General features: G+C 40.8%; 1 protein-coding gene across 14 annotated transcripts in view; it reads right to left on the bottom strand.

Annotated features, from left to right (window-relative positions):
* Positions 1-11,382, bottom strand: part of NRCAM (neuronal cell adhesion molecule) — a 287,773-nt gene that overhangs the window by 153,935 nt on the left and 122,456 nt on the right. Inside the window, exon 1 of one of the 14 annotated variants that reach the window (XM_073898649.1) lies at positions 10,203-10,257. The exons of the other annotated variants lie outside the window; for them this stretch is intronic. The gene's annotated coding sequence lies outside the window, so the exon portion shown is untranslated. Of the gene's footprint in view, positions 1-10,202; positions 10,258-11,382 lie in introns of those variants that run through there. 14 annotated transcript variants of the gene reach the window in all.

Below are 11,382 nucleotides of genomic sequence, written 5' to 3'. Positions count from 1 at the left end.
AGATAAAGGGCTAGTATCCAAAATCTATAAAGAACTTATCAAACTCAACACCCAAAGAACAAATAATCCAATGAAGAAATGAGCAGAAGACATGAACAGACATTTTTGCAAAGAAGACATCCAAATGGCCAACAGACACATGAAAAAGTGCTCAACATTGCTCGGCATCAGGGAAATCCAAATCAAAACCTCAGTGAGATACCACCTCACAGTAGTCAGAATGGCTAAAATTAACAAGTCAGGAAATGACAGATGTTGGTGGGGATGCGGAGAAAGGGGAACCTTCCTACACTGTTGGTGGGAATGCAAGCTGGTGCAACCACTCTGGAAAACAGTAAGGAGGTTCCTCAAACAGTTGAAAATAGAGCTACGATACGATCCAGCAATTGCACTACTGGGTATTTACCCCAATGATACAAATGTAGGGATCCGAAGGGGTACATGCACCCCAATGTTTATAGCAGCAATGTCCACAATAGCCAAAGTGTGGAAAGAGCCAAGATGTCCATGGACAGATGAATGGATAAAGAAGATGTGGTATATATCCACAATGGAATATTATGCAGCCATCAAAGGAATGAGATCTTGCCATTTGCAATGACGTAGATGGAACTGGAGGGTGTTATGCTGAGTGAAATAAGTCAATCAGAGAAAGACATGTATCATAGGACCTCTGTGATATGAGGAATTCTTAATCTCAGGAAACAAACTGAGGGTTACTGGCGTGGTGGGGGGTGGGAGGGATTGGGTGGCTGGGTGATAGACATTGCAGAGGGTATGTGCTATGGTGAGCGCTGTGAATTGTGCAAGACTGTTGAATCACAGATCTGTACCTCTGAAACAAATGCGATAAACGTTAAGAAAAAAAAAAGAAGAAGATAGCAGGAGGGGAAGAATGAAGGGGAGTAAGTCAGAGGGGGAGATGAACCATGAGAGATGATGGACTCTGAAAAACAAACTGAGAGTTCTAGAGGGTAGGGGGGTGGGGGAGTGGGTTAGCCTGGTGATGGGTATTAAAGAGGGCACATTCTGCGTGGAGCACTGGGTGTTATGCACAAACAATGAATCATGGAACACTACATCCAAAACTAATGATGTAATGTATGGTGATTAACATAACAATAAAAAATTACTTCCTATCTGTGTACAAAATAGCGGTAATAATCCTGACCTATCTCTTAAGGTCTCGGGGTACAATTCATTTAGGAATTGTCTAAGTGCTATATAAACGTTTCTGGTGTTATGAGAGCTTGATTTTATTGTTATTGGAATGCCACCATCATAAAAAGGAATTGAGAGGTTTAGTCAGAGGTGAATTAACAAAGCAAGTTCTATGCTAATACAAGTGCCCTCTGACCTTGGATCACTGAGCTTGAAAAATCACACAGATCAAAATGGAAATGAAGTTTGCATTTTCAGAGACAGAGAGTTTTTTGTTAATTTATTTCCTATTCAACTCCTTTGCTTTGAAAATCATTACTTTGGAAGCAAAACAACCATTTTCAATTTCCACCTCCTTTTTGTTTACATTATTCTCATTGCTATTCCCAGCACCATTTGCATTAAAGCATGACTTTGGAGGCATCCAAGGCCTTTCTTTCTCAATCAGCTATCTGGCACACCCAGGAAACATGCCTGTCAGGAGGCATGGGCTATGTAGACAAGAAGCTTTTTTATGTTTTTTTTTTAATTGTGTGATTCCCCAGACATTCATTACTTTTAGAGGAAGTAAATTCTCTCTCCCCAATTAAATTTCCACAATTCATTCATTTACTTATTTGACAAAGAGTTATTGAGTACCTAGTATGTAAGTACCAGGCACTGTCCTAGATGCCAGAGGTAGTGGTGAATTTAAAAAGGCAGAAATCTCTGCTCTCATGTAGCTTACATCCTGGGGATGAAGACAAATAGTAAGCAAAATAAATAAGTAAAGAAACATAATATGTTAGAATGAAAAGATGAAGTGTGGTGAGAGCATGGAAGTGTGGATATGGAGAGGGCTGCAGTTTTAAATATGATGGTCACAGAAAAACCTCCTTGAGCAGGTGTAATTTCAGGAAAGACTTGAAGGATGTGAGTGTGAGAGTCACTGGGGAAGGGCTCTGCAGGTAAGGTGAGGGTTCCAGGCAAGTGCAAAGGCCCCGAGGTAGGAGATTTTGTGTTTGAGAACAGCCAGGAGGTCAAGGTGGCTGAAGGGAGCCAGCAGGAGAAGAGCTGGAGAAGGAGTGGCAGAGCTGGAATGGGGGACCAGATGACCTAGGGCTGGTACATGGGTTCAAGGCCTCTGACTTTTGCTCTGAGTGAATTGGGAAGCCCTTGAGAGGTTCTGAGTGGAGGAGTAACATGATCTGACTCCCATTTTAAGGGCTGGATCTGGCTGTATGAGAATACGTTGAAGGGGAGCAAATTTGAGACAGGAAGGCCACAGGAAAGGAGACAACTGCAGTGATTCTGAGCAGACGTTAGTGGCTTGATCCACGGTAGCACCAGGGTATAGAGTTTCACCGCTTTCAATTATTAATGACTTCCTTCTTCTTCATCTAGCTGTAGTTCCCTATCTGAATTACTTCCCTCTCGAAGAAAGTATTTTTTCTTTAAAGCCTTCCTTTCTGCCCCCTTCTGTCAATACTAATACTCTCCCCTCCATCACCGTCCTTAGAAAAGGTCAAACATGCCACATTCGGATGAGGTCAGATCAGCAAGGACACTACTGTTGTGAGATAAACTGAGGCATATTTAAAATTTTTTTTAATTTGAAGAAAAATCAATTTCAGTCAGGCAGCATCCAATCTAGCAGATAGAATGGAGCTCTGAGGAGCCATATAAAATGAAAGGCTGAAACGAGGAAGTTATGCTAGACAGACAGAGGGCTGGTTATTGCAAGGTCCCTTTCCTTTAGGAGATGGCAGGGGTTTATCAGGCAGATTTCCTTGCTAGGGCTGATCAGGCGATTCCTGATTGACTGGCTTAAGATTCCATTTCTGAGAGTCAAAACTGTCATTAAGTCTTGGCCCTCTGACAAGGGACATAGCATAAGTGACTCCATTTTGGATCCGTTGTCTTTTCTTTTTTTTTTAACCGTACTCTCCCAAAGCACAAATGACTTGATGGGTTCTACTGAAGTTCTCAGTAAAGACACCTGCCACTCTTCAAGGCACTGCATCACAGTCCAGATGACTGTAGAGTGTAAGCCTCCCTCTGAAGTGGGGGTGGGGGTGAGGACGGGGTGGTTGGGTACAGAAGTCGGGGATGAGGCCAACAGCTTTGGTTTTCGGCAACCTCTACAAACCTGCTTGCATTTTGAGTTAATTAAGTCCCACTAGGACTGCATACAACATTTTTGAAGTAAATTATTATCCTGTTCTTATAAGCTCTTTTGTCCATTTATGCCAAAGAAATGCTCACTGTCTTTTAACGCATGTGTGTGTGTAAAATTTAGTACTTAATTTTTTATCTTTAACTGGGGCCACTAAAATCAGACACCATGTACCAGGCAAGCTTAAGCCCTGAGCACTGATTGCCAAGAAATAGCAAGAACAGACTTGACTTCACCAAACAGAAAGGAGGTGGCTACATTCAAGCCTAAGTCCATGTCTCTAGAAAGGTGGTGGCAATGACCACTACTCAGAGAGAACGTTCTGGAAATGGTCCTTATGGGAAAAGGAGGAAGCTACATTACTCTTTTCAACCAGCCTAGAAATGTTCCTGGCACCTCAGGACCAGCTTAGGTCAAAGAGGCATATGTAACCAGAACAATCTTGGATTATGGCGTTCTGGGCCCATGGCACAGTACCCTTGCTTTTTTAGCTGGGTCTCACTGTTTGCTGAACAAATAATATTTTTTTTTATTCTATAAATGAGGTGATATATGACTTTTATTAATGGGTTATTACTTTAAATAAATTATCTCTCTCTTCTTCATTTTGCATGACTTAGGGAAAAAAAATGCCTGTTAACATTTAGAAAAAAAAATTTTTTCCCCTGAGCCTGAGGTCCTACCATGGGGCTCTGGTTCCTCCAAATATTTGCACTGCCCCCTCTCTCATCTCCTTCAGGGCTTTACACAAATGTCATCTTCCTCGATGGCTGGAGCCACCTTCTATGGCTAGCGGCTGCCCTCTCTAAATGGCAACATACACCCAACTCCCATCTCCCTTCCCTGCTTTATTTTCCCCGGCAGCCCTAGTTCCCATCCAACACATTACATATTTTATTACTTTATTTTATGTGTTGTCTCATGCACGAGAACCTAGGCTCCACGAGGACAGAGATTTTGTTTGCTTTGTTCATGTTATCTACACTGTGCCCAGAGCAATGCCTAACCCACGGAGGACATCATAAATATCTATTAGATGAATGAATTCCACAGTGATCAGATAATAATGTCAACTTGAGATGTTATATTCAAAGATCAATTTTGGCTAGCACATGCATAGGAAGTATTTCTGGCAGGATACATGAGACTGCTAACAGCATTCACCTGGAGGGGGAGAAATTTACATCTGATTTCATAGCTGTATGTACTACTCATATCTTTAGATCATTATAACTTTTTTCATCATGCAGAGATGTCTGGGCGATGTGAATCATGAGCCATAGTAAATGCTTTTTATAGCCTTCGATAGTGAAAAAAAACAACTAATAAGTGTCCATTTAAAAATAGTTAAGCACATACATGTGCAAAAATCTACACACAACAATGCAATGAGGTGGATGAGACATGCAAAGTTAACACAAAAAGGTAACACATCTAATAACTTCTACTTTTGGAGTGCTCAAAGATCTCATATCCAACAGGATGAACAGATTTGGCTTGAGTGGTATGTTGGTACCAGAGACACCTGTAGCTAACGAAGACTTCCCAGCAAGCAGGACACTCTGACCGCTAAAGGAGGCAGAGAAGAGTGTTCCTTACAATTTTTTTTTAATACTTTTTATTTACTTGAGACAGAGAGAGAGAGAGCAGTGAGGGGCAGAAGGAGAAGCAGGCTCCCTGCTCAGGACTTCAGGACCACGACCCGAGCTGAAGGCAGATGCCCAACCGACTGAGCCACCCAGGCATCCCCTTACAACTTTATTTACACAAAGATATGGTAGCAAGGATTCCAGTAGTTTCCAAGCCTTGAAAAGCATTTGTTTTCCTTTGAATTTCAGGGCCAAGCTATTGTTATACAATACAGTCTCCATAATGAGAGTTTCTGAGGAAAATGAAAGAAACCATGAAAACAAGAGTGCAGTCAGAAACGTCAGAAAGAAGGGGGTTGACAAATTGGCAGAATTAAACTACAAGAGAATAGTTATTTACAGAGTAAGAAAATCCGGAATGGAAAGAAGGCAGTCATAGCGAGTGAATGGGACTTGTTAGCAGGAGAAATCAGTTATTCTCCCTCTAACTCAGGTAAGCATGAGAACAAGGCTGTTTGTAATATAAAGGGAAGATTTACAGACTTGGTAGATCATCTTCTGGAAATGAGATGGAAATATCAAGTTTGGGAAAGGTGCCCCCACAGTCCTCTCCTAACGAATAGTGGCCTGTCATGACAAAGCATGGAGAATTTCTCAAAAGGAACCAGGGACAAGGGAAAAAAGCAAAAAAGGGATGGAGACTTGTATTGATGGAGAGAAAGGAATGAAGCATGAGCCCCCTGAATCATGTTCCCTACCCCACAATTCTTTTAGGATCATTCTGTGATTTGGGATCTTTTCTCTCTTTTCTCTCACTCTCTTGATAACTCCTTTCCAACCAAGGGCTTTGATTTTAATCTACCTAACACCAGCTGTTGCCAGAGCCTTCCTATTAAAGGGCTTAGTTCAGCCTGATCATTAAAGCAAACATCAAGCACATGGAGCCAACACAGCGTTTTGGAAAGAGCACTGGTCTGAATGCCTGCATCAGACCCAAGCTCTGCAAGGTCCTAGCTCCGTAGCCTGGGGCACGCTGCCGAATCTCTTCTCATTCTTAAAACAGATAATAAGACTTGTCCTTTCTACAGAAGATGGTTAAGAGGATCAAACTAGATCGTGCAAACTGAAAAGCACCGTATATAAACATACAAGTTATTTTTATGATGATTTCTAATGCTCTTTTACTATTGTCAATGGAAAATATGAACAGAAAAGAGAAAACTGTCCTAGGAAAAGAGAAGCATGTCTTCCAGTACATTTGCTCTGGGTCCAGCTGCAATAAAAGCCAGATAATGGGGATTTTGAGGGGTGTTTTCAAGGATGCAAAATTTTGTTGCATTAGGATAATCACCCTGTGTTTAATTTCATGAGGTTCAAAAAAACTGAGTGACGCTGAATATAATCTCACAGGTGGTCTTTGAAGATATTTCATGAGCTAAAGCTAACAAATCCAATTATGGCATTTTGGCCTTTAAAAAAAAAGTGCCCCTAATCCAGCTTTTCTCATCCTCTTGACCACTGAACTCTCTGGAGTACAGAATTAATACAGAAAACTTGGGGAAAATTCTCAAGCTCGTACAGAAAGAATGATAATTGAATCTTCTTTTTATTCCAAAAGGCAAATTGGTAAAGCTTACACCACACTTTGTACACAGGGAGACTGCATTACAATATTTAAAAAAAACAAAAACAAAAACAACCAGCAGGAATGCAGCAGATGAGAGTAAATAAGCCTTGGCTGGGTGGTTGTTTTCAGGTAATATAAAAATGGCCCATGAGACCTCTAAGAACAATTATCTACATAAAGGATGACAAATTACATTGAAATTACATGTCACCACACCCTGCCACTGTACCCTGACAGCAAACATAAACCTACAAGCATTTATTTTTCTTTAAAATGTGTTCACATTTGCCCAGAAATACTTGCACTCAATCTGACTGGCACTGCCCCACCCAATCCCTCTTATAAGTGTTTAACAAGCCCTGGGAAAGATACTGACTTCTGATACAAACTCCACTAACCAGGTCAACACACTAAATAAACCCAAATCAATGAGCAGAGAATGTAAAACTTCGGACACACCTTTACAGTTGGGATACAATTCTAGTTTTGGCTTCAGTTTTAAACAGACCATTAAAATGACACCTGAGAGACGGAACAGAAAATCAGTCAGTCCCAGTAAGCAAACATCACTTCCCTTTGCACAGAAACGAGCACAGACATTACCTTACAAATGAAGTTATCTTACTGCTTCCCATTTCCTTCCTGTGGCAAGAGGAAAATCTTACACAATGTGCCTGCCCACCCCGGCACATTTCTGCGGATAAGACATTGGTCAGTGAACACTGCTGTGGCTGGACCATGGGCAGTAAAATGTTAGAGTCCTCTGCACAGCCAATCCAAAGCTGCTCAGACCTCTGGGGCCTCCCAGGGCGATCAGCCCGGCTTTGTGGCAATACAATGGGGGTTAAACATTTCCTCGGATCCAATTAGAAGCAAGAAAAATCTGTTTAGTTGCTCGCAACTATTTGGCAAAATACACAATGGGTTATGGCTTGGTAATACTGTTTTAAGACAGTAACTGCCATATTTTCCCCTATGGGGAGAAGATGTAAGGTGTTACATGATTTTTTCTTTATTTTTAACCTAGTACTAACTTGAGATAACATGTTAGAACTCCTATCTGGTCATTGTTTCAATATTCTTTCTTTACAGGGCGCAGTAATTGCTTAGAACTGGTTCACTTAGCATCAGAACCTACTTTGCACACACGTATAACCTGCCATCCACAGGACTCACAACCATCATTTCTGCCTTTTTCCTTTTATGGTAGCCTAGAAACTCTATTTCCTTCAATTAATTTACTGTGAGATCTTACAAAAATAAATATTACATCGATATTTCTTTATTTCTTTTCCCCTACCTATTTCTCCATTTTATTCCTCTTTTAGGTTCCTCTGCTACCCACTGTCATTAGTATCTTACCTATTCAAGCTGTAAAAACATTTAAATGTTGATTATGATTATTCTTAGAAGCCAGATATTGTTGATACATAAGTACACACATAAGAACAACAAATAGTGAGGAGTATTTTCACGACAGTACTAAATACGTCAGACTTATAGTTCATGTTAAGAAGACCCAAAGAAAGTCGTGGAAGGTGTTCTAAAATGAGGTATAATATGTAGTAGGACCTCATGGTGGCGGTTGCCAACCTGTTTTTGCTTAAATTTCTAATGATTGTTTTTCAAGCTGTAAGGCTCTCTGGAAAAAATTCCAGAGAAGTAGTTTTATAAGTCCTTCACTGGCCATGATACAAGTTTAGAAAGTGTCCATTTAGTACATTTCCAATTAAAGTTACTCACTTCCTAAAATCAAACCTAAAAATCCATTCCCCACTTATGACAACGACCCGCATGAACAATGGGTGGACATATTTCTTTGAAGCTCTTTTCAGCACTTCTCGAGACCTGGCTGGAATAATGCTTTTTCTCACAAAAGCGCAACCAACATGTAACACAATCTCCTTCAAAGCATATTGTCAGGAGATCAACAATAACCACAGCCCATGACCTTTAAAACCCAACCAAGTAGAGACATCAGACAATCCTCACTGGGTCCTACCTCAACACATCTGTTTCTGCTTAATACATCCTAATTACCCTTGAATCGTATTCATAAAAACTTTAAAAGCATAAAATAATTTTCTGATTTGTATTTTTACTCTTAACAAATAAGTCACGCAGAAGGGAAGCCTTTAGAGCTATTTCCTCCCAACTGGCTATCTGCGGCTCTGTATGCGTTATGAGTGGTTCCAGCTGATGGAAACAGAAGCTGATCAGCTGCTCAAGCCACGAATATGTCACACGCTGCCGGCAGCAGAGACCAGGCTGGAGAGTGTGATTTATCCTTGTTACACCTGTTGGGATTTTCCAGTCATTTCTCTAGGGCGAATTTTAAAAATTTAAGCCTTCACATTGGAAAGTAAAGTGCACCTATGTTTTTCTATGAACATGTTAGCATAACTTTTTCTTTTCCCAGTTAGCTATTCCCATAGGTGTAGAAAAAAAAAGGCTCAGGGGCAATCTGAAAGAAGATTGCATTTTAAAGAACAGTGTGAGGACTACTTAAAATGGGCTTTGAACCGCGATTGTGCTCCTCGCAGTAAGGGCTGAATGGAGGAGAGCCGAGACTGATTATGCAGCCTGACTGACCGAGCCTAATCAGAATTATTTCAGCACACTGCTTCACTACAGCCTCAGACCCATTAAACCCTAAACGCTTCTGCCTGCCCACTTCCCGCTCCGTCTCCCACTGTGACCTGTTACTTCTCAACAGAGGTTCCTCAGTGGGCTACTCAAAACATTTTTTCGGTAAACGGAGGTGCTGGGTTTAACAGGCTCCTCCAAACCCATCAGCAAAGCTGTCGTTTTATGGCAAGAAGGGGAAGCGTCCCACTTTAAAACAGCACCCCCAAGACTACCCTGCAGAAGGGGGCCCTTTGAGGTAGTTCTTTCACCTTGCGATGTATTTTTATTGAGAAACATTGAAGTGGACACAGCTATTACTCTCTCCGCAAAACCAGCTCTGGATTCAAAAATCAAAGTTTGGCTATCTCATCTTGAACTCATCAGGTTATTAACGCCTATCACACTGCTTAACGCCATCATTCCCAAACACGGAGTTCCATTTTGGGGACCGGATGAGACAACTTATGGCGTCAGAATGGCACATTCTGCTTTCTGTTCCCCTAATTCAATCTCCCACACCGTCCAGACTTTATCCCTTTACTGGCATGGCCCTGATTTTCCACATGCTACCACTTGGTACCCATTTTAATTTAAGTACATAAGACTGTTCAGATGTGCTTTTTTACAGACACACTTCTTCATTTAAACCTAAATTATGTATCTAAATTTTGATTAGAACAGGCACAATCAGAAATTTTCAGTCTTTAAAAATTACTGTCTATCCAAATTTGATACTTCTATGATACTGTACATGTGCATGCATTATGAATATACATGATGCACAACCTCTGTGCTTCAGATTCCTCATCTGCAAAATGAAGATAATATAGCACCTTCTTTGTAAAGTTGCCATGAGGATTAAATGAGCTAATATTTTTAAGTCACTTAGAACAACGTCCAGCACATAGTAGGTGCTATGCAAATGTTTGTATTAAATAAATAACAATAAATCAGATATCATCCATGAATGAGAAAATGAGCCAATGATTCTTTCAGGCATTCGTCCAGAATGCAAGAGTTCTGCCCTGAAGTATTAGTTTACCTTCATGATCTTTATTTTTGTCATTATTTAGCAGGCTTTTCTAATTGACCAAGTTCACATTCACTGCCTGTTTTCTGCAATATTTTATAAGTTCTCCCAGGGCAGAAATGACGGATGTTTTCCTTTGAATTCCTTTCCTGGAACTAAAAAAAGATGTCAATTAGCTGACTGAATGTGAGATAAATAATTTTGCTGAAGTAGTCTTTACATTGAGTGGGGAAAAAAATGTATTAACTGAGTGATTCTCTCCTCCACCCTGAAATACCATGCTGTACCCACATGGTCACAGGCATCCCTGGGCATGTTTCTCAAAGATGTAGCTCCGCATAGGGGAGACAAGTTAAGTCCCATGTCTTTTGGTGAAAGTGTCACAGGGGCCATCTGTTTCTGTAAATACAGTACAGAGACCCAGGAACCCAACAGATAATTTGATGGCATAGCAGACTGGCATCCTATTGCTTTTTTATAATTTACTGATAGGCAAAATGCCAAGATTCTAGAAAGGCTTCGTGATGCTGAATGAAGGAGGGAGACTGAGAGAAAATATTTTTGAGGTGAATTGATATACTTTTCAATATTTCAAGAGAACAGCAGAGATTGGTTCTCTTTTTGAATCTGTGCACCATCAAAACCAACAAAACATGCATTAATTCCCAGCTCACTCTTTCTCTTTCTCTTAGTCTCCATTTCCACCCCCCCCGGACCTCCTGCCCCACCTTGTTTTGAGTACAGACATGTTTTATAAGCCACTGTTTTTATTTTTTATTTTACATTTTTTAAATTTTATTATGTTATGTTAGTCACCATACATCATTAGTTTTTGATGTAGTGTTCCATGATTCATTGTTTGTGCATAACACCCAGTGCTCCACACAGAACGTGCCCTCTTTAATACCCATCGCCAGGCTAACCCATCCCCCACCCCCTCCCCTCTAGAACCCTCAGTTTGTTTCTCAGAGTCCATCGTCTCTCATGGTTCGTCTCCCCCTCCTGTATCCTCCCCCCTTCATTTTTCCCTTCTTCTTCTTCCCTTCCCATCTTCTTTTTTTTTGACATATATTATTTGTTTCAGAGGTACAGCTCTGTGATTCATCAGTCTTGTACAATTCACAGCGCTCACCATAGCACATACCCTCCCCAGTGTCTATCACCCAGCCACCCCATCCCTCCCACCCCCCAC

Source organism: Callorhinus ursinus, unplaced genomic scaffold (assembly GCF_003265705.2).
Source record: "Callorhinus ursinus isolate GAN/ISIS: 27379988/994484 unplaced genomic scaffold, GSC_fseal_2.0 scaffold12, whole genome shotgun sequence".
Classification (NCBI taxonomy): domain Eukaryota; kingdom Metazoa; phylum Chordata; class Mammalia; order Carnivora; family Otariidae; genus Callorhinus; species Callorhinus ursinus.
The sequence above is the reverse complement of the archived record's forward strand: the minus strand, read 5'-3'. Positions and strand labels throughout refer to the sequence as shown.